At 34.3% G+C, this 23140-nt stretch overlaps 1 protein-coding gene across 1 annotated transcript in view; it reads left to right on the forward strand.

Annotated features, from left to right (window-relative positions):
* Positions 1-16951: 16951 nt before the first annotated feature.
* The window catches only part of LOC123525624 (uncharacterized), a 135189-nt gene continuing 129000 nt past the window's right edge, over positions 16952-23140 (forward strand). The window contains exon 1 of the mRNA XM_053539166.1: positions 16952-17126. The gene's annotated coding sequence lies outside the window, so the exon portion shown is untranslated. The remainder of the gene's footprint in view (positions 17127-23140) is intronic.

Consider the following 23140-nt stretch of genomic DNA (forward strand, 5'->3'; position numbering starts at 1 on the left):
TTTCTTTCCGAAAAAAATGTAATTTTCATCAAGATAAACGAGTCTAATATGATACATATTCGTATTTTTTCGAATGCTCTTGTCCATGTAGAGGATAGACAACGAGTGACCGTATCTATACTAAAATATACGGTCAAGAGTTTGTCTTTCCGACTTAGACCTCGTGACACAAAAACTGTAATTACTCAAAACTGTCCCACGCTTAGGATCATACTATTGTTTACTAGTATTATAATTAATTTGTATCGTTAGTGCTTATTTATCAGTAGTAAATACCAGATTAACTTAATTATATGTTCACTAAAACTTTGATTCATTTGCAATCGCCTGAGTGATGGACAATTAAAGTCTGGAATTTTAAAAAACAAAAACAAAAAATCTCGAAACTGAACTGCTGAGCAATTATGTTTGAGGAGTGGGTAAATTGGCGAAACATCACGACAAAATATTTGATCAATTGATTGAACACGGTAACCAGTTTCCAAAAGTATGATAAAAGCTTACAGTAGGTCAAGCGTTAACATGTTGGATAATTTATTTATTTTATTTTGTTGGATTTAACGTCACACCGGCACATGATACGTCATATGGCGACTTTCCAGCTTTAATTTGTTCTTGAATGCTGAAGCCATCAAAACAGTACCCATGGTTGGTCCTTATTTTTATTTCGTTTTTGTTGTTTTGCTTTTAGGACATGGTTGCGTTGTAATATGAACACCTACTTAATCGTGCTTTTCTTGTAACATTGTGAGGAATGTGCTGATCTGGTGTTAGACCGACAAGTAAGCTATGAAAGAGATCACGTTATCCAATCTGATAGTCTGTTTTAGGAGTTAGGTCCAGGCTTTGGAAAAAAATCGAACATCACCAAATCATAGAAAAAAGTGTTGATTTCATGAAAATCAAACAACATATAAACTTGTATATAGGTCTACAAAAGCATCACCATTTTACTCCCATATGTATTGAATTATGGAAAGAGACTGCATGAAGGGGCCATATTTCTGGACAGTTTAACGCCTTTAAAAACTCACAATTTTTACTGTTACATGTCTTCGCTTCATTTTGATGCAATTGCAGTAATGTCCCAGTGCTTCACATAGCTAGATTAAACGTCGTTACTTTCACTTCTTTACAAATTTTTTATTAAAGGGCTGACAACATTTTAGAAAATTTTAAGTATCCAATGGTACAGGACAGTAAGGTAAAAGGTGTAATGGACAGGTAGATTGTTGGTAAAGATGTTGTTCCATTTACCAAACATTTTTGTAATATGGGTGATATACTACTAAACCTTAAAAGGTGAACCTAAAACAATTACAACTGTCGTCATTATCACGTGGGAAACGTTTCGGTGAAATTACGTGCCTACCTTATCCTTTCTACACTTCATAAATGTATGTTATTCAAAGAATCAATGGCTTTTTCAAAATGTAAATACACGTAGTGGTGGGATATAGTTCTTGTTAATTATGTTGTTTAGTGTACTTAATTTTTTATTTTTTTTTATATGTATAAGTTATTCCAGTTTTGTATTTCTGTCATGTGAACCCTATTGATATCCAATAACTCTCATTTTTAAATGTTACTTTAGACGTAGTCAACTGAATTTTTGCCTCCATGTCATATGTTTGCACTGATCTTATACTGTTGCAAATTAGCCTGTAATATTACATAGTAAACTGACACGAAATCCACGCGTGTTTTCTTTTTGTTTTCTTTTGTTTTTGATCTAGTTTTCCCCGATATATATATACAATGTTAAAGGAGTATATGACATATAGACGAATACAAGATTGTTTTGCGACTGGCCATTCACGGGTTGTCTAAACAACAGTAACTTTGCATCACGTTACTGCCTAGAGTTATTTTACAATTTTCTTCGGTTGAAAAGTCGTGAATTAGAATAAAATTATTTGGGAGATCGTGGGAACATTAGTAATGTCTTGACTTGGTGTGTGTATTAAGATGGAAGTGAGTATGCAACGTGACCAACTTAAAGAGGGGATTTATCAATTACCGAACAAACGAATCTTGTTTTAGACGAATTAAGAAATCAGCGGCAATTATTTCTAGATTTCTAACAAGAAAATCAGAATAATTCGAGAATCGTTGGTAGTGAATCTAAGGTAATTTCCCTATCTTGAGTTTTCATTTGCGGTGTGGAAAAAATGTGAACCAAAACTGTTTAATGTAGCTGTTCCAACACAGCCAAATTTGCAAGATACAAAAATAGCTGTATAAAGAAGTAAAACTTAAATTTGGAAATAAATATTTTACCTGTAATTTATCGACTTTTACGTAGAATTCATAGATATTTTTCTATTACTATTTTGAAAATTCGTTTATGGCAAAAATCAGTTCAAAGTTTCAATACATGGCAAGGAGAATTATTTTTCTGAATATGACTAAACTTCTCTAAAAACCGGTTGTCAAATTTGACCACTTTATTCATTGAAAAGAAAATTCATGTCGCCCTTTACAGCATACATAAAAGTAGTGTAAGATGGGGACACTTTTGTCTCTATTTATAGTGTATTAAACTTCCTAAAAGTTTAATACAAGTCTAAGACGCAGAATGTTAGATTTAGCGATGATTCGAACTTCTATTCAGGGTTTGACCAATCTGAATAAAGGTTTATTATCCTTAGAACGGCCGGAACATTTTTATACAATCTCGTCAAGCATACGTATGATTTTGACAACACTGAAAACGACGTCAGACGACCGTTAGTTTCCTTAAAGTTTAAGACAAGTTTAAGACGCAGAAGTGACAAGATTAAGCAACGATACCAAATTCTATTCATGGTTTGTCAAATCTGAATAAAGGTTTACGAGGATTGTTCAAATATGAATGCATCTAGAACGTTATCTCGCTCAGTAATGCCAAATCACGAGGAAATTAAGATTATTGGGTAGATAAACATATGTATTTATTCTAGGTTTAAAGTAATCGAGATTTTACTGTATTGAAAAGTTATTGAAATGTTGGTTGCACGATTATTTCGTGCAGATTTCAGTTGGTTTATAGCTGAGTTGAATAGTCAGTTAAGTCATTCGAGGTTGTCTGCATTGCTTAACACAACACACACTACTTACATGTATACAAATTGGATCCCACCCATTGGAAGCTTTTTTGAATTTCAATAAAATGTTGAAGTCCTGGAAAGATATAAAAGTTAAAACAAATAATAATGATAATAATGATAATAATAAGTTGGTCGATACACATGTAATGCATTTTGTACACGGTTGGAGTGGCATTTATTTCAATATTTAAAACGAAATTATACAATAGCCATGCATAAAGGGAGGCTAGAAAATTCAATAATAATTTCAATTGAATTTGTATATCAATTAATCATCAAACTCCTGACAAATTTTCAAATATTGTAGAAAACAATTAACAAAAGAAAGAAATTAGGAACTAAAAATAAATTATATGTTTATGTTCATAAAAGTATAACAGCCACGTCATAAACAAATGTATTACGAGTTTTAACGTTATTTCGAGTATTAACAGTACATAGCACTGCATGGAAGTTTCCCTCATGTATTTTATGATGTCTTTGGTTAACTTGCTCGGCTTAATTGTAAGAGCTGATTTAATTAAGTATAATCGGTACAGTTTTCAACATGATGTTGATAATAATACAGTTTAGTTTATATTTTACAGATTATTCCAAGAGTTGAGGAGTTCTTCTGGATACACTGTCGCCTAGATTTCTCGGGATGGATATGTGTTTTATATTGATGCATATAGAGAATTGTTCTACAATGGACTGACGTACCACGAATGATACATTTGCCTCGTTTAAAGATCCTTTAAAAATAGAAAGCTACTTTTTCTTGTAAGATAGAAAGATAGAGACAGTATTTTACCAAAGTACAAAATCGATTTAATCATAGTCTCATTAAGATATAAATACATTGTAAGAATTCAAATGAATTTATATGTATTCGTATATTATAATTTTAATGAAATGATATGTTCGGAAGACATACATTTAATGAATGTACATGCTTTTGGCTAGCAATTGAACTTCTATGGACTACATTATCTTCACTGAGGATAATATTTTTTGGCAATAAATTGTGGGGTGGGGGTTGTCAGGCCGCCAGAAGATGGTAGCTGGTCTTGAGACTTGGTATCTTTCTACCCCCTCCCCCCCCCCCCCCACGACGGAGTTAGGGTTGAGAAGCCGCCTCGCAGCACACTGACTGGGGAAGTATATTCATATATGTAAGTTTTCCATGTAGGAATTAAAGGAAATTGATATTTTAGATGATTGAAGTTCAGTTGAACAGGATATAATTATAAAGAAAGTTTTTTCAGTTTTTTTTTGTATACATTATGTATATAAATATATGCAGTTTTCGCTCAGTTAAAAATAAAATAGTGTTAAAGTTCATGCATGATGTGTTGTGTTAATGCTAGAAATGTGTTAACAATGTGGATACATGACAATGCAGACAACAAATCCTAAAATGCATTTATGTATTTGTTCTCCTTTCTTCCCTCGATTTACTTTGATTATGGGATAAACAATTTATTTACGTTTGAGCGAATTAGAAAATAAGTTAGCTTTACATTGATACCACACCCATTAAAATCCGTTCACTTTAGCTGTGTCTATCGCTCGCTAAACATTGCCTACTCGTGTATACTAATACAAAAATGGTTGGAAGATCAGCGTACGCCGTTGAAATACGGTCCTATATTAAGTATCGTTGTATTTTTGGAATATGGTGTAAAGACATTTTTGATGAAATATGTTCTGTTTATGGGCATAATGAAATGTCTTTTTCGACAGTTATTCGTTGTTTTAAGAAATTCAAATTTAGGTTAGTTTCAACAGAAGATGAACGACATGGCCGTCGGCCGGAAACAGCAACGTCTGTCATGATGGTTGCTAGAGTGAAAGAAATAGTTGCTACTGATGCAAGACACACCGCTAGGCAAATAGCTAGTATGGTTGGCATCTCATTAGGAGCAGCTCATACAATTCTGAAACGTAATTTGAAAATAAGAAAGATCTGTGCTAGATGGATTTCCCATCTGTTGACAGATGAGCAGAAAACGGTACGCGTGCAATTCGCAAAATTGTTGCTTAAACAGTTTCCAAATTACAATGCACGGTCTTTTGCAAATGGCGTCACTAGTGACGAGACATTGGTTCACTTTTTTTAGCCCAGACGAAAGATTCAGAACAAAATATGGGCAACAAAGTCTGGCAAAAGACCATACATTGCAAAGCGGACCATGAGTGTCAAGAAGGTAATGAATGCCATATTCTTCACAACTCAAGGTCCTGCCATTCAGCTTGTTGTACCTAAAGGCAAATCCGTAAATGCGAAGTTTTACAGGACTAAAGTTCTTCGAAAACTGAAGAAATATTTCAAAAATCGAAGACCCGCAACTGGTTTGGTCAATGTCAGATTGCTACATGACAATGCGTCATCGCACAAGGCGTCTATTGTACAAGACTTTCTGAAGCAGGAAAATGTTGTTATGCTCCCTCATCCTCCTTATTCGCCTGACCTTGCCCCGTGTGACTTCTTTTTGTTCCCAAGGCTCATAAAATACCTTTTTGGTCGAAACTTTGTGCAGCGCAAACACCTCGGTTCTGCAATATTCCAGTGTCTTCATAGTATACCTAGAAAAGACTATGAAAATGCCTTCAAGGATTGGATTAGAAGACTGAAACTTTGCATATCTGTTGGAGGTGAATACTTCGAGGGGACCAAATTTTTATTGAAATCTATCAAGGATACATTTTTATATGCTTAGATGCATTAATTCATATTTGAACAATCCTCGTATTATCTTTAGGACGGCGGATACATTTTCATATAATCTCGCCGGACATACGTATGTTTTTGACAACACAGAAAATGACAGCAGACAACCTTCAGCTTTTCTGAAGTAAAGGAAATGGAAGTACATGAACACAGGCTAAACTTGAAATTAAAAGTCGCATTTTCATTTATCTTTTGTCGTCAGGGATCACGCGAAGGGGTCACCCCGTCCAAATGTATGCGCGTGGACTTTTGTATTTGTGTTTTGCTAACTCAGCCTTTTCCTACGATTTGAAAATAGATAGATGGGCTGTAGCACGACATGTCAGATTTTCATTTACGACAATAATGCATACACTCGGAATAAACAAAAACCACACAGGAGTTCGTAATGGAGCACGGGTATGTGTAGATTTTTGTAACTTCGTCAAGTCGTTCAAAAGATATTTTTGATGCCTAAAAGTGTCAGTGTATGCAATGGATGTCAGATATTTCCGTATTTAAGAGCTGCAGATCTCGACATTTCAAAATAAGTTTCTTTTTAAGAATGTTGATTCTACCGAAGCGTGAAATGGCCATTAGACGCTAAAACGTTTTATAAAATAACGGCCGCGGACAGGATATAAAACACTGGAATTCATTGACTTATGCGCTGTTAATCTCACGAAAAATTCTTCCGGTGGAAACTGCTCTATTTTGAAAGTCCAATCATTCTATAAAGTTTCAACATTCTGGGTATGGTGGTTCTTAAGTTATTGGCCAGAAACCGTTTTTCCATGTTCGGGCCCCTGTGCCCTTGACCACTGATCTGTTGATCCTAAAATTAATGGGGGTTATTAGCTCTGCATGACAGATAGTCCTATGAAGTTTCAACGTTCAGGGTCAAGTTGTTCTCAATTTATAGATTGGAAACGGTTTTCCATGTTCAGGCCCCTGCAACCTTGAGCTTGATGGACTGATGCTCTATCACTCTTTTAACTTTGAAGGTTTTAAGTAAAACGGCTATCCAGTTATTGATCGGAAATGAAGTGTGACGGATGGGCGGACAGAACAAAAACGATGAAGGATACATAATCACATTTAAATAAAGCACTGGGGACAACATTTTTGTAATAGTTATTTGTAAACTTCTAAATATTTCTTTTATTCTAATCAGTAACACAGTAACTCGGGGGTAGAGAATACTAAACAAAGGCGTGTATGCGTGTGTATGTATGGGGGAATGAGGTAATGCTTTACCCGCGACACCCCTACCAGATATACAGCTGCGTAGTGAAAATCTGGCAAACATACACACTTGCTTACTTCAGATTCTGTTTTTAAAAAGTGGAATAGCGAACTCAATGGGACATGCAAAATGTGAGAATTAAACACATTTTGGCCTTCAAGTCTAAAAGGAATTTCGAATATGATATTTTTTGTAATAATACAGACATAATTTTGGCACATAATAATTATTAAGTTATTTTCAGACGTCACAGAATATCTGCTATGTCTAATAATTGTACTTAAATGTATACAATTATCGATTAGTCTATGGTCACATTGTTGTAGAAAAAAAAATCCTATAGAAATCAAATAATTACGCCCGATTAAATCTTACGCTATTGTCCCACAAGTCATAGGATACTACTGTGACATCCAGTTCACAGGGAGATTAATATCTTCTTTCTTTTATAATTGGTGATTATATATTTTTAATGGCCTATTACTAACTGAATTATATATATTATATTTCAGAAGACCTTCAACTACATTCAGATCAAGATTTCAGTGTAATACTTGGTTTTAGATGTTGTTCAGATATATTAACTATCACGCTATGATTTCAATATTTGTTTTACGAATCAATATGTCATTACAATGTCTACCCAGTGCTAATGTTAAAGCCTCGTATAAAACTTCTGAAAAAAACAAACCTTTTTTGGTTCGCTATATCTTAATATGTGTTATTTCAATGTACATATATTTTAACATTTGGGCATGGAAATATGTTCCTTACAAACCATTTGTTTACATAGATCAAATAAGAGCTAAAATAGGGACATTTTCAATTACATTTTACCGAAAATTAATTAAAACAGTGTTCGTTATAGTTGAAATTAACTGTTTATATTATTTCGCTAGCGTGAAATCACAATGGCGAAGCATGACATCACAATATCGAAGCACAAAATCACAATAGCGAAGCGCGAAATAGTGAATTTTTCGGAATTTCGCGCTTCACAATTGCAATTCTGCGCTTCGAAATCGTAATATTGCGTTTTGTGCTTCTCCATCATGCGCATGTGATGAGGGAAGCGTTGGATCACGATCCCTGACGGCAAAGCGCGATATCACAAGCGCAAAGTCGCACTTCGCCATTGTGATCTAACATACGACGGCGAATTATAGAGATCACGATAACTAAGCATGAAATCGAGAGTTTGCCACCGTGTCGCACTTTGCAATCATGATCTAGCTCTTCGCCAACGTCATTTCACTGCGCAGGCGATACATGAAGCGCGGAATCATGAAGGCAAAGCTACAGTTAGAGTAAAGATCATTCTACTATCGTATATTTACTTACAGACATATCCCTTGAATGATATATCCCATTATAATGCTATTTCGAAAGTTTGTTACCACGAAACATCTGTTTTGTCCAAATATTTTTAGTTTCAAAAATATCAGGAGGATACCCCGACCCCCACATACCTCTGCGTACTATGAAAAATGCCCCACAGTGACTACACATTGCAACCGTTGATCCTTTAAAATATTTTATCAGAAATAACAGTAGATAAAGAAAAATATGAGGCATTATTTAAATAAATTGATAAAGATTTGATGTGATTTCTGTTGCTTATTGGGGGAAGACATTTTTTTTCTTTTGTTTCATTTTTGTACGTGTGTGGGGGAGGGGTAAAATCAGGGAAAATATTAGTAGGTTTCGCTGACCTGCCCCCATCGGTCCCTTGACAATGTTATCAAAAGACAATAGGTAAGGGTAGATTTCCCGAAAACCACAGAGCACCAAGAACACAGTCCCAGAGCCACGCATTTACATAGTAGGCCCAAAACAACAAAAAAATCTGTAATGGAAAAATATTTCAGACGGATTGCTTCAAACATTCAACAAATACATATCAAAATTATATTAACTATTAATGGATAGGAAGGAAACGGCAAGGGGTGAAATGGGGTAGGGGGTTGGGGTGAGGAATCCGAAAGGGAAAGTTGAACAAGGACGAATATACAAGGGAATGCCATATTCTTTGAAAACAGTCGCACTACAACGTAAACCACAATAGCGCAGACACTCATGTACCACAGATAAACACACAACTACGATCAACTAATTTAAATAACATAGAAAAACAAACAAACAACACATAAGAAAACAGTAGGGCACCGTTAAAGACTCACAAGCATACAAACGCACCCACACACGTAGGAAAAACAATAAAGTACTGTTTTGGGATTGGGCTGCCAAAACAAAGGGGAGCCACGAAAACTTACTTAAAGTAAAGGGGGAGGGGATGCAAAAAGTAGCGTAAATGCAAGGGAAAAGAGAGGACAATAGGGGGAGTGGGGCGGAGGAAAAGATGCAATTAAATCAGCATACACCTTTTGCCTAGGCCAGAAATTAATATGGCTATCGTCTTACAGAAGAAACTACGCGAGCCATAAAACCAGTAAGTTAAGGCTTATTCTATCGGAAAAAGAGTGGGTCTAAATAATTTGAACAAAACTTATAAAAAGTATATACCAATGGATTCGTCTTTGAACGAAGTATACGATCAGATAGTCAAACTACGACTACGACTCTTTCATAAGTACTACGATAACGAATTTGATAACAAAATATGTCTTTTTTCTTTGAAAATCAAGGGCTGCTTCAAAATACGCACGGAGTCAGTTTAAAATGTATTTATAAACAGACAAGACATGTATCTAGTTCATGCTACCCTTTAAATTACAATTACCCTAATTGTTTTAAAAGGCTGACTATTTATGTTTAAAAATATACTTTAGAATGCTTCAAACGATTGTTTTCATCGCCCTTTGTCGACATGACGGACTACTTTTAAGTAGCTATAAATATGAAAATTGCACAGAGAATCCGTGTTCGATTCCCGACAAATATAATAAAGGATAGTTCTTCGCGACATTTACCACAAGGGTGAGTTATTTATATCGATAATTATTTTCGACAGATGTTAAAGTTCCAGTAACACTATTCCAATAGCACAGTCAAAAATATTTCAAGAATTATTAACAGTTCTTTATTTTTTGTCAAAATATTCTACAACCTCAAACGAAATCTATATCATCTGCTTCATTGAACTATCTTCCTTTTTTCAAACGGTTTGTTTAATTTAATAAAAGCGTTACCGTTCCAAACTTTGTAAACATTTCTTACTTTCAAGACCTTTACGTCTTTTGAATAATTTGACTACCAGACTAGTCATTTAAACTTTCAGTCTGTAAGCAGAAAATTACTGTTCAAAATACATATCCAGCCATTTAAACTATTCTGAACTCTATTATATCAAATAAATGTAATTATGCAAATAACGGCTTTCATTTAAGCCTGACAACAGACCGACATTATGATCTCCGCTGACGTCGTTGATAAGCTAAAATGTTGTAAAACTTTGTTAGACCCCTCGTCCGAGTATGAAGGAGTGTCTATCCGAACATTTTGCGTACAGTTTAGTTTAGTGCACCTTACGATTTCCACGATTCTGTTGGAAAGCTTCTTCACAGGAAATGTATTCTACATTGCAAATAGCGTTTCCGATACCTGAGGTTAGGTGACGCAATTTGGACACTAGACAGCGACCTAAAAGGCCTTAGTCATGCCTAAGGGCAGGTCCGGATCAAGAAATATCTCTATTTGATGGAGCGAAGCCCAAGTTTAGAACGAATGTGTCACCAGCGAGTCGCATAGCTCCGATCAGGAGTAGATGTCAAGGTATTCTCCCCCGGCAAAAGTATGTTATGGTGGCCTCTGATATCAATTGTGAGAAAACATTATTACCAAAATAGTTGGGTGCAACTTTGATGAATACAGGACACTCCGCTGTTAAAACATATACATTACTTCGGACAATTTTTCAAGGCCTTCTGGTTTATCTCAGAAATTTGTGAAATACATCACTGACAGGATAAGTCTGTGGAACAAATATCATTACATTGCAATTGTTTAGCTGTTGCTCTACATAAATAAGTACTGTCGGGAAGTCACGAAATCGCATCATTTATAAAAACTACCGACAACTGAAACTGAAAGTACTTTTAACCTGACTGCCTAGATGTGTTCCTCTTTGTGAACTTGTAATACTTTGCATTTCTGTTAGTTTGTTTTGGGTTCAACGTCGTCTTATTTCAGTCATGTAACGGTGAGCAGTTAACCTAACCAGTGTTCCTGGGTTCTGTACCAGTACAAATCTGTTTTCCGCAAGTGACTGCCAACTTCCCTACATGAATTATCAGAGGTGGAGAACGAATGATTTCAGACAAAATGTCTTTAATCAAACAGTCACGGAGAACATACACCCCACCCGGGGATCGAACTCGCGACCCCGCGATCTGTAGGCCAACGCTCCCCCTACTGAGCTAAGCGGGCGGCCTTGCATTTCTGCACAAGACTGATGATAGACACGCGGATGTAGGACTTCTTTCTACGGAATGCCTTGGAAACAAGATTACTTTTTTTATATTAAATAATTAACAAAGTGTTAGTATACAGCATCTTCTGTGAATGACGACTGTGCTGTTAATGATAAAAAGAATGAAAGGGACAACAAGTTAAGTAATTCATGACGACTGTTTTATTTTGCAGCATAACAAACTCAAACCTTGGTGAGTAAGACTAACGTTAAACTATGGGACAAATAACGATTTGACAAATGGTTGACTAGAAATTTCCGTTCTGCGACTTTTTTTTATAGATATTAAGAATGCGCACTGACAACAGAAAAAGAATATATATCCCTTCCCAGCGACTGTTTATGTCATCAGTAACTTTTGAAATCCTGTATAAAGTTTCAAGCTGTATCAAATGAATGAAATGTAGCATTGTTGATAGTTCCATAACATCAGTCCCATATCGCTTCTTTTCATATCATAATTAACAGTGCCATGATAACCAACCATCACATATCGCCTCTATTCATCCTGCAATTTGTAGCTACAGCAGTATTGTTGTCAACAAAATAGGAGTACAAAATATGTCATAAAATATAAAAGGTCAAAACATGAGAGAAATGTTAAGGCACATATATTTAACTCTAAGCTACTTAAACACTATGGAGTCTACAAATATTGGGCATTATTTCTATAGCACTAAGTACATTTATTAACAGTTTTTTTTCTGGACGCCATCTTAACTATCAATCGCATACCACACTTTTGGGAAAAATATAACATTCTGTAGTGTACAGTTCCTGACATTTTGGTGTATTAAACTTACCGGTTTGCAACATTATGTCATGCTTTGCTTTTTTATCCATCTAGTCTTTTGAAGCCATGAATTACTGATTCACTTATATCATATTGTAATTGTTATGTGATCCTTTATTGAAATAAATCTGTTCGTAATTGATTTATTATTTAATGTAGTCAACCTTATTTCAATTTATGATCACGTTATGACTTATCTTTAAAATTACAGTTCCATTACTTTAGGACCATAGCAATAAGACAGAGCTCAATGCTCAATTTAGTTAGGAAAAATAACCAGATGAATGATCATATTTTAGTATTTAACATAGCATACCTATCGGCTCTTATTACTGTACATGTTCTAACAATTACTTATGTAGGTCACAAATAGTATTCCTTATATTCTTTATAAAACTGAAATTTTTTTTCAGAGAAGAAATCTTTAAACTGGTAGAGTTTTCAACAAGATCCAATCAATTAAACCAAAAAAGAGACAATACATGTAATGCAGGTTTTAGATTTCAGTATTAAAAGCCATCCAAAAGTAGTTAATTGTACTACTTATGAAAAGATCATATGTCTACAATGTAAACAACCTTGGTCGTAAATAGCACAAACATGTTCCTTTCAATGCGCATATCCTCTGGTAAGCTTTTTCGAAGTTTGATCTGATTTTAAGAATTCGTTCAATGTTTCCGTGACACATAATTCTTATCAACTTGATTCAGCGTTGGTTCAAAATTACTATTCTTAGAACATTAGAAAACAGACGTTACCCTTTCATGTTTAAAGGACATTTCGATTTTTCCTTCAACATCACAATAGAATCAACATTCAAGAGAAGTTTGATTAGTGTCAACAGAAATGGAGCTATTTTGACCTACATGACCAAACAATTACTTTATGCACATGTTTTGGCCATGTGCCCTTATTCTGTACTACAAATGAAGATAAACATTGATCTTAACTTGCTAATGATATCTATTGCAATGGCTTATCCCACATGCATTCGTAAATACTAGTCATATTGTTACGGCAGCAATTATATATAGGCATCATGTTTAAAGTAAAAGTTCGAATGTGATTATTCATGACCTTCACATTCTGTCATTATGGGAGCAGAAATGGAAGATGTTCTGTAACGTGAGCAATGTCATATCATGATGTTTCTAGGTCCAGAAAACCAGTGAATACTGTGACAGTCTATACTTTACATGACCCGCCTCTGTCTGTTGTCAGTCAATCTACTTACCTAGGTAGAAGTAATATCTAACTTAGAAAAATATCTATATAAGCATGTCAAAGTCTTGGTTTCTTAAAACGAAATATACATTATGCTAAGAGTAGCACCAAAACAGCTGCATTTAGCACCATTGTTAGAACAACTTAAGGGTATTGTTCCAGTGTTTGGGATACTTACCTTCTAAATAATGACAACGACACAATGACAATGGCAAAATAATATAGATAGATTAGAAAGCATTCAGAGGAATGCGGCGAGATTTGTAGTAAATAATTATAGCAAGACCCCGAAAACAGTCACAAATATCCTAACAAACTTCAGTTGAAATTCCCGCCAATCCAGAAGTTAATATATAGTAGGTTGGTTTTATTTTATAAAATGTTTCATAATCACATGTCGATGTCGATCCTAAACAATATCTCGCTCTAAACACAAGACATTCTAGACATTAACATCAATTAGCTCTGCAAATACCTTCTACTACAGTTTACTATTACAAGTATCATTCTTCCCCAGAATTGTTGTAGAGTGAAACATCTTACCATCTCATGTAGTCAGTGCAAAAAAAAAATCTTTAGATTCAAATCAGCACTGGCTGCATCGATGTTCCAACCATAATTACAATATATACATGTTTTTGTTCTGTTTTTAACCCTACTAATATTTCTCTTTTCCTGCACAACAGGTTCTGAATGTATAAGTTTTACGTTTAGGGCTATAAGGTGTTAGGTTTTGCACCATTTTATCAGCAATTGTCAGGGAGTACAAGGTGGACTGAGTAACTTGTGAAAACTGATAGTTTTTCACTTTTTAACCCCCCCCCCCCCCCCCCACCCCACGACGTAAGGCCAGAATGTATCAGTAATTGAACGAGGCCATTATCGTAAAAGAAGAAAGGAAGAAGAAGAAGATGATCATAGCTCAGATACGTACCTAGCTGTTCTATTTTCAACGTATTGTTAACATATTAAATTAATTCCTTAAATTGGGATTATGATTTATTTTTAGATTATTTAGAAGTATATTTATTTGCAAATGATCGTACCAAAAGCAAAATCTAAGTAATTGAGTAGGCAGTAGGTTCAGTATAGAAAATAATGACAGAAATCTTTTAATACTCATTCTAACACGTATTAATTGCTATATAAAGATATAGCAAACACCCTATAGCTTCTACATGAATCTTCGATATAATATGGCTTGCTGATACATTCTTACCCCTATGATTGTAATATAAGACATTCTCATTCTGTTCAATTACATGTACACGAATTATGCCAGGGTCAAAGGATTGTAAACAGCACTTTGAAAACATACTCATAATAAAAAAATGTCGTACTGACTTATGTGCAAGGCCATAAATCATGTTTTAATCCCTACCAGCGAATTAGCTCAGTTAAGATTCAGCAGTAACGTAATGAAAGTATGGAGTCATAATGATGTAACGTCATACAAAACTTAAGGTATACGATCCACAAATAAGCAAGTTTTATATAATAATGGTATAAAATATATGAATTTTAAGTGCCTGGTAAACTCATGATTTTGGTATCATTTGAAAGTGTATTGTCTACGAAAAATAAGATATATATTACATGTCAAAATATGTTATAGAATTTCTATTGTTTTACTTTATCATCTTCAAATCCAGTTATTACAGTGTAAAGGTGTTGCACATTCCATAACCTCTCGCGAACAGACTCAGTCAAACCGAGTCTGCTATAATTGTTCTTGGTTGCATTCTTTGCTTCCAAAGGATCTTTTTACAGATTTCATTTAATGTATCTTGAATATTATTTATGGTCATCTTACTTACTAATTCTTGTTCAGCAGACACCACTCATTCAGGTGATTTTTAAAGAAATGGGGTCACTAGGCATCAAAGTTTTACCTACTTGTGGTTCGGATACCTTAAGCTTGAAACCCTGGGTCAAATAACAAAAAATGACGATTCCGTTAACAAATTGTTTGCGAGCTGTAAGATTACTAGATCTAGTTTAAAAACTCGTCTCAAGACTATGTTAAAAACAATAAGTTTCTAAAAGTTCCGTTGACTATGCAACACATGCTAATCATGTGTGTAAATAATAACAGTATATGACCCAAATGACTTATTACACTGAAAATGTAGCATTATAAAATGCGAATTACTTGCGTTGTTAGAAATAATTAACATGTTCCAGTAATTTTGTCAGTTAATACAATGGACAGGAGGTAGGATGCGTAATGATTAAATCACGAATGCATAGCACTGGTACATTTCTACGCCCTAGTGATTTAATTATTACGCATCCTAACCTTTGCTCATATTTTATAAACTGATAAAATACAGGAACCAAAACATTATTTCTTAAGTATAACATACTTCAAAAAGAATAATTGTACTTATACATGTATCAAACTCACGAATATTAGAATATAATAATTATCTACTGTTCATAGACATTCTATTGTAATTGTTATTAAGTTTGTGGTACGTTCATCTGTAGGAATGTAACGTAACAAGTAATAAGCTCAAAGAAAAGAGACAATTGCGTCATATTTAAGGACACGTGAGGTTCAGATGTTTAGTATTAATGTAACACAAATAGGTTTTAAAATTTATTAACAATATATATGCTTATTATATTAATCGTCAACATATTTGTTAAAAGAAGTGATCTTATTTGTCTAATTCCAACATTTTAAATGACCCTTATAAGTGCAGGGTGGTAAAAAATAGGAATTCGTATGGGACATTGATAGAGAAAACAAAAGAAAGAAAATCAAACCCGAATGTAGAAATGACAACATTTTAGAAGGGTCATAAGTCACCTTCTGTCTGTCAAAGATTGTCATTAATTTTCACGATCTGTCAAAATTATCATTATTTCGTCATTCTTTATATGATTGTCTTTTTTATAAAAAACGTTGATAAGACATTACAGTATGTAATATTACAATAAGTTACATAACAATAGTTGTGATAGAAATCGTTTTGTTGAGCTCACTTCCGCCACGTTCCAATTTCTATTGTTTTAATGTATTGTTGGTAATAATGGTAAAATCGATCTTAATGCATGATTCTTTTATAATGGGAAAAGAAAAACATTAGTTTAACTCGACATGTTATAATAAAAGAACTGGATATTTTGTCATTCACCGAACATTCACAAACTGGTACAATATTAATAATGTACTAAAGCTGGTACCCTATTCGGCTGATTTATATCAATCAATTTACATTCCTACAAAATTATTTTATTCAATTTCTCAATTGTGGTTTCTCTTTAATCATATTCAATGTATATTGTTAAAACTTCTCTTAAACCAATATACTCTCAAGATACCTAAATGACATTGATAAATCAACTGTCTATTCATTCAATTTCAACGAAACTTATTTATAGTTCTTTTTAAGATTTTGTTGAACCATTGAATTGACGGTTATATCAGACGTTTAATAATACGTGTATCTAATAAATACCATTCATTTTAAGTAACATACCACATGGTTTGATAACAAAACTATCATTTGCACGTTTTATTAGTTACGCTTTGATGTAACTCTTTCCTACATATAAGAACAAAACATTGGTTTAGGGACTTTGTGGTGCACTATAAATTGTGATAGCATTTATTTTCTCTAGGAGTTGCTGCCATTTGATATCAGGTGAGAATGTTATTTAATTGCTTATTTATCGGTGAATAGTTATGAACTTGTTTTTTTTTTAGTTTTTGCTTTTCATTAGTAATGTCTACTAGCCGTTTGCATATAAAATACAAGTATGTCTATTCTATAATAATATTTACATGTCGGCTGTATATAATTTAGTTATTGCGCCATAATGGTATGGATTATCAACGTATTTAAACGTGATTAAAACAAAAACAAAAAAAGACAAAAAACTTTGTTTAAACAAATCATCAATAAATTGTCAGTCTGGATTTACCATATAATACATTTAGTGTTGAATCTGATTGTGTTAAAAAAGAAAAAATCCACCTATCAAATAACTTTGTTATGTTTTTATTAAAACTCAAGAAATATAAACAGCTATCAGATAAATACGATCAAACACATAATAAGTAACTTTGTAAACAAAATGTAAGCCATCAAATAACACATATTATTATATACCTTACTATTAATAGTAACAAAAAAAGCCGTTAAAAACGGTCATTACGGCCCATAATGGCGCAGTGCGCCTCACGCGCCATAATCATAATGGCCCCGGGTAACCGGAACGTCAGCGCGTTCTGACGATGACGTCATGTAGCAACGTCATTATGGCGGGTGAAAGGATGCTGAATTAGTTTCAAATCGATTGTCAAATAGTGATGTCACTGTTGATGAAATAAATAAAAACCAAATGATGCTTAGGCCCCATAAGTTTGTAGAAAAAATATGTAAAATAAAATTACAAGATGAATATTAAGCGAAGGTATATAATAAAAAGGTCAATAAACGGCTGGTTTTGCCTTCTAGCCATAATTAATGGCACACCTAGTTTCATAATGGCCCTCGGGCAATTATGACACTAAGTGTGCCATTATGGCAAGAAGGCACAACCAAGCCGTATATTAACCTCTTATTAATTAATTGTTTGATGCATTTTCCAAGCAAGATAAATGTATTGCACATAGACTCAAAAATGTCTACATTCTTCATGACAACAATCTAAGTCTCTTACGTCTGTTTATGTGTTTCCTAAAAGCATATTCGGACTTGGACTTGCCCTTGAAGAACCCTCAATCTGCTGGTGCTACATTAACATTAGACAAACTCAAATATGATCAACATCCGCTCTAGTCGTTTACTTTATAAAACAATTATTCGTTTAAAGCCAAATATACCTTTTGAGACCAAACATGAATTATTTTGTGTGTGTTTATGTAAACATGATCTTAGTTACCATATTGATTGAGTGTTGAGGGACAAATACTTGATATCGACAATATAGAACATTCAATAAACATAGCGTAGTTTGTAATGGGATATTGATTGTCAACTTGTTAAGAAGACTTAGATAATAGACGTTATCCTCGATCTGTATTGTATGAATAATTTAGACATAAAATGCCTATCCACTGAGATTATTATATCATTTATATAAGTTTCTAAATTAAGATTAAATGTTGACTTTTTATTTATTTCTAAACTGTAATGAAACAGATGTTTGTTCGTCGTTGATTTTCATATATTTCCAACACCTATGATATAATATACTGAGCGTTGTAAAGCTTAAACATTTTCGGTATTATTTGCCAACATTTTTTGTCAAATATGAAGCAAAGCTCACTTTTTCAAATTTGTTAAAGTTTTGGTGTTGCTAGTGTGCAGGTAAAGACTATGATCTAGTGTATATCAAAAACAAGGGCAGCTCGTAAATAATTGTTCCGCAAGGCGTCAAGTATCAAACGAAACTATATGTTATAAGTATGTAAAATCACATGTATCGCTTTTGTGAACCACGACTGGGAAATTTTATGGCTTCCTGAATAACGGCTCTATCACGGCAATAGTGTAAAAGTATATTTTTCAGTCTACGCCTTTATTCAGGATACTTTGCTACAGTATTAGTTACAATATTTCTCATATCATCATAATTATTTATGCCCTAAAATATAATATTTTTTCATTCCCGCTGTTTTAAAATTTAATATAATATTTTATCATTCCCGCTGTTTTAAAATTTCTGAAATAACAATTGGGGTCATATATCCCGTACCTACCCACTACATTACAAATTGCGTAATATGTTGATGTATATTTAGAACTAAGATAATTATACTATTATAGCAGTTCATACAATTAGATATATTACACGTCACAAGGATATATGCTTAATCGTACCAAATTGCAGTGACCTTCAGAATATTCGGTACCATATGTAACAATAACTTGGTGCATTGCTATTGCTTTATTGCCAGAGTCATTGGAATGTTTATGTACTGTGGTAGATCCCGATGTTCCAGAATTGTTTACTACTATGCAGATTCAAATATGAGACGATTTGGTTTTGAATTTGCTAAAATATCATTTAAAATCCTGCTAGACTGTAGCTTTTAGATCGTATTTGTTTTTGACAAGCACATACTTTTATTGAAAGAATAGTAAATGTTAAACTTCTTTTGTGAAGACGAATGAGATTTACTTGGAGTTATTTTGGAAACGTCAACCATAAGATAAAGTCAATATCAATCCTTCGGAAACACACACTAAATCTTCGTTTACCCAAAGGTAACGCGCTCCGTTTCGGACATTTTTGTCATGAGTTCGATTCCAAGACACATATATTTTTCATTTGAAAAACTTAACATCTTAAAACTGTATTTAATTTTAAATCTTCAATAAGGTTCAACGAAGATACCTCCAGTTTGTTGATTTAGCTTATTTTACTAACTAAAACGTGTCTTTATAACGAAAATACATTCTCGCAATAATGTTTATATATACGCTTAAAAACAAACTTGAAATGTGAACTTGATATTCTGCCAACAAAAGTACTAAAATCGTACTTAGATGAACTATTACCTGTTATTATCAAATTAGTAAATTTGTCGTTGAGTGACGGCGTTTTCAAACAAAATGGAAAGAGACAATTATAAGACCTTTGTTAAAAAGGTTGGACTCGAACTTGAATTTGCAAACTACTGGCCTTTTAGTAACCTTTCGATTTTGTCAAAACTAATTGAACAAGAGCTCGTAGAACACGAAATGCACCCCACCCCCTTGATGCATTCAGTAATTGCACAAGGAACAGAAATTATTTGGTCATTGTTTACAGAAGTTCTTCTGTTCTGGATAAATGTGGCCTTGACCTTTGACCTATTGACCTTAAAATAAAGAGAGGTCATCTGCTGGTCATGATCAACCTCCCTATTTAGTTTCATGATCCTAGGCTCAAGCGTTCTTGAGTTATCATCCAGAAACCGTTTACCTGTTCTGGGTCACTGTGACCTTGACCTTTGACCTACTGACCTCAACATGTACAGGAGTCATCTGCTGATCATGATCAACTCTCTATCAAGTTTCATTATCCTAGGCCAAAGCATTCTCAAGTTATCGTCCGGAAACCATATAATTGTTCTGGGTCACTTTGACCTTGATCTTTGACCTACTGACCTCAAAATCAACAAGGGTCATTTGCTAGTCATGATCAATCTCCACATTTATTTTCATGATCCTAGGCCCAAGTGTTCTTGAGTTATCATCCGGAAACCGTTTAACTGTTCAGGATCATTGTGACCTTGACCTCTGACCTACTGACCTTAAAATCAATAGAGGTTGTTTGCTGGACATTACCAATATCCCTGTCAACTTTCATGATTCTAGGCCAAAGCATTCGTGAGTTATCATGCAGAAACCGTTTACCTGTTCCGTGTCACTGTGACCTTGACCTTTGACCTAGTGATCTCAAATTCAATAGAAGTCATCTGCTGGTCATAACCAACCTTCCTGTCCATTTTCGTAATCCTAGGCTTAAACGTTCTTGAGTTATCATCCGGAAACCAATTAACTGTTCTAGGTCACTGTGACCTTGAACTTTGACCTACATATCTCAAAATCAATAGGGGTCATTTAGCTCGTTATGATCAATCTCCCTATGAACTTTCATGATCCTAGGCTCAAGCGTTCTTGAGTTATCATCCGCAAACGGATTGGTCTACATACCGACCGACCGACGGACCGACCGACCGACAGACATACCGACATCTGCAAAACAATAAAACAATATACCCCTCCTTCTTCGAAGAGGGGCATAAAAAGCAGCTTTGTTCGGACTCAACAAACATGTAAATGAACGCAATATTCTATCCAAAAACCAATCTGCTTACAGGAAAGACATTCTTGTGAATCAGCATTGTTACGTCTAGTAAAAGATTTACTGGATGCTATGGAAAAGTTACGGCGCTAATTGCCATCGATCTCAGTGCCGCCTTTGATATTGTAGACCATGACATTCTCGTTGATGTGTTGAACAAGCAGTATGGCGGTTGTGGAACAGCGTTGAGCTGGGATGATTCCTATCTGCAACCCAGAAATTGCCGTGTTAATTGTCAATTTAATCATGTCCTTTCCACGCCAGTTACATTGTAGCGTTCCACAAGGGAGTTGCTTAGGACCGTGGCTCTATTTGACATATTCTTGGACACTGTTTGATGTTATTCCGCCATCGATTTCAGTTTAAGGCTTTGCGGATGACCACACTGTCAATAAACGCTTTAAACCATCATCTTCCACAGTGGAATCCCAGGCAATACAAGAACTAGAATAATGTGCTATAACAGTCAACAACTGGATGAATGGAATGAAAATAAGCTCAAAATGAACACTTCCAAATCCGAGTTCATCATGTTCGGTGGTAGGCAACAGCTCTCTAAGTGTGCAACTGACAAAATGTGCATTGTAGGTGATGATGTGAAATCAGTGAGCTTTACTAGTATTCGATATCTATGAACATACCTTGACGAAAACTTGAGTAAAACGAAAGTGCAGAACAGCGTTGCTCAACTACTTTAGAATAAAATGTATTCGGAAATATCTAACCAAAGAGGCTGCTGAAACTCTTGTGCTGTCATTGGTGATATCCCATTTAGATTATTGTAATGTCATTTTGTATGTCATTGCTCAAATCGAGGTAAACAAAAAGCAACGAATTGAAAACATGTGTGCAAAACTTGCCCTAAATCGAAGAAAATACGACAGTTTCAAACAAGCGCTCTATGATCTTTACTGGCTACCCATCAGAATCACATTCAAGATGCTCATATACGTGTATAATTGTTCAGTCGGAACTTAACCGGAATATCTTTCAGAACTTCTTATAAAACAAACTCAGACAAGGAACTTGCGTTCTTCAAATTTCGTAACTGGGTGCTTCGTTGTTTCTTGCAACAAGCGCAAAACGTTCAGTGACAAAAGGTTTAGTACTGTTGGACCTAAACTCTAGAACGAATTGCCTCTTGAAATAAGGAATTTAATATTTAGACATAAATAGTTTTATTTGTCTGTAAAACGCCATTGAATATGTTTTACGTAAAAATAGGCGTTTAATCAAATAAAACAGTTTGAATATTTAATTTTATGTACGCTTAAATCTAATGAATTGTTTTTGAAGCCTCCTGTGATATGTAACGTTGTATAGATTGAATTAACCAGTACAGAGAGTCTAAATTTCTGAACCTCTTTCATAAGCCAACACAAGACATCAAATATTCGTATGAATGGCGATCTCGTATCTCCTTATAAAGATGATGCCATGTGCAAAACTCCGGTGTTCGGGTCCTTTTCTTGAAACGAAATTCAGTAGCTTCTAATTTTCTATAGGGTTTCGTTTTGACAAAGTAAGATATATATGAATAGACTTATTCCAGAATATTAAAGAGTTAGTCAAGCTCATTGAGTGTGTTATGACTTAACCTATAATTGCGTTTTAATTTGGGCTATCTCTGTTAAAAAAGAGAAGTCGTTATGACTACAAAGGTAAGTCAATGTAAATAAAAAGGATGAATTTTCTATATACACTGAGGCACGCATAAACTCGTCAAACGTCGAAATATTGACGTTAAGTTTTTCATAACATTCCCTCCTAACTGAATGAACTTTTGGTGATGTCTGACAAGTAATCATGAATGTTTGTTATCAATATACCGAGTCCTACCTAGAGACTAATTTTTCGA

The sequence above is a fragment of the Mercenaria mercenaria genome, chromosome 3 (assembly GCF_021730395.1).
Source record: "Mercenaria mercenaria strain notata chromosome 3, MADL_Memer_1, whole genome shotgun sequence".
NCBI lineage: Eukaryota > Metazoa > Mollusca > Bivalvia > Venerida > Veneridae > Mercenaria > Mercenaria mercenaria.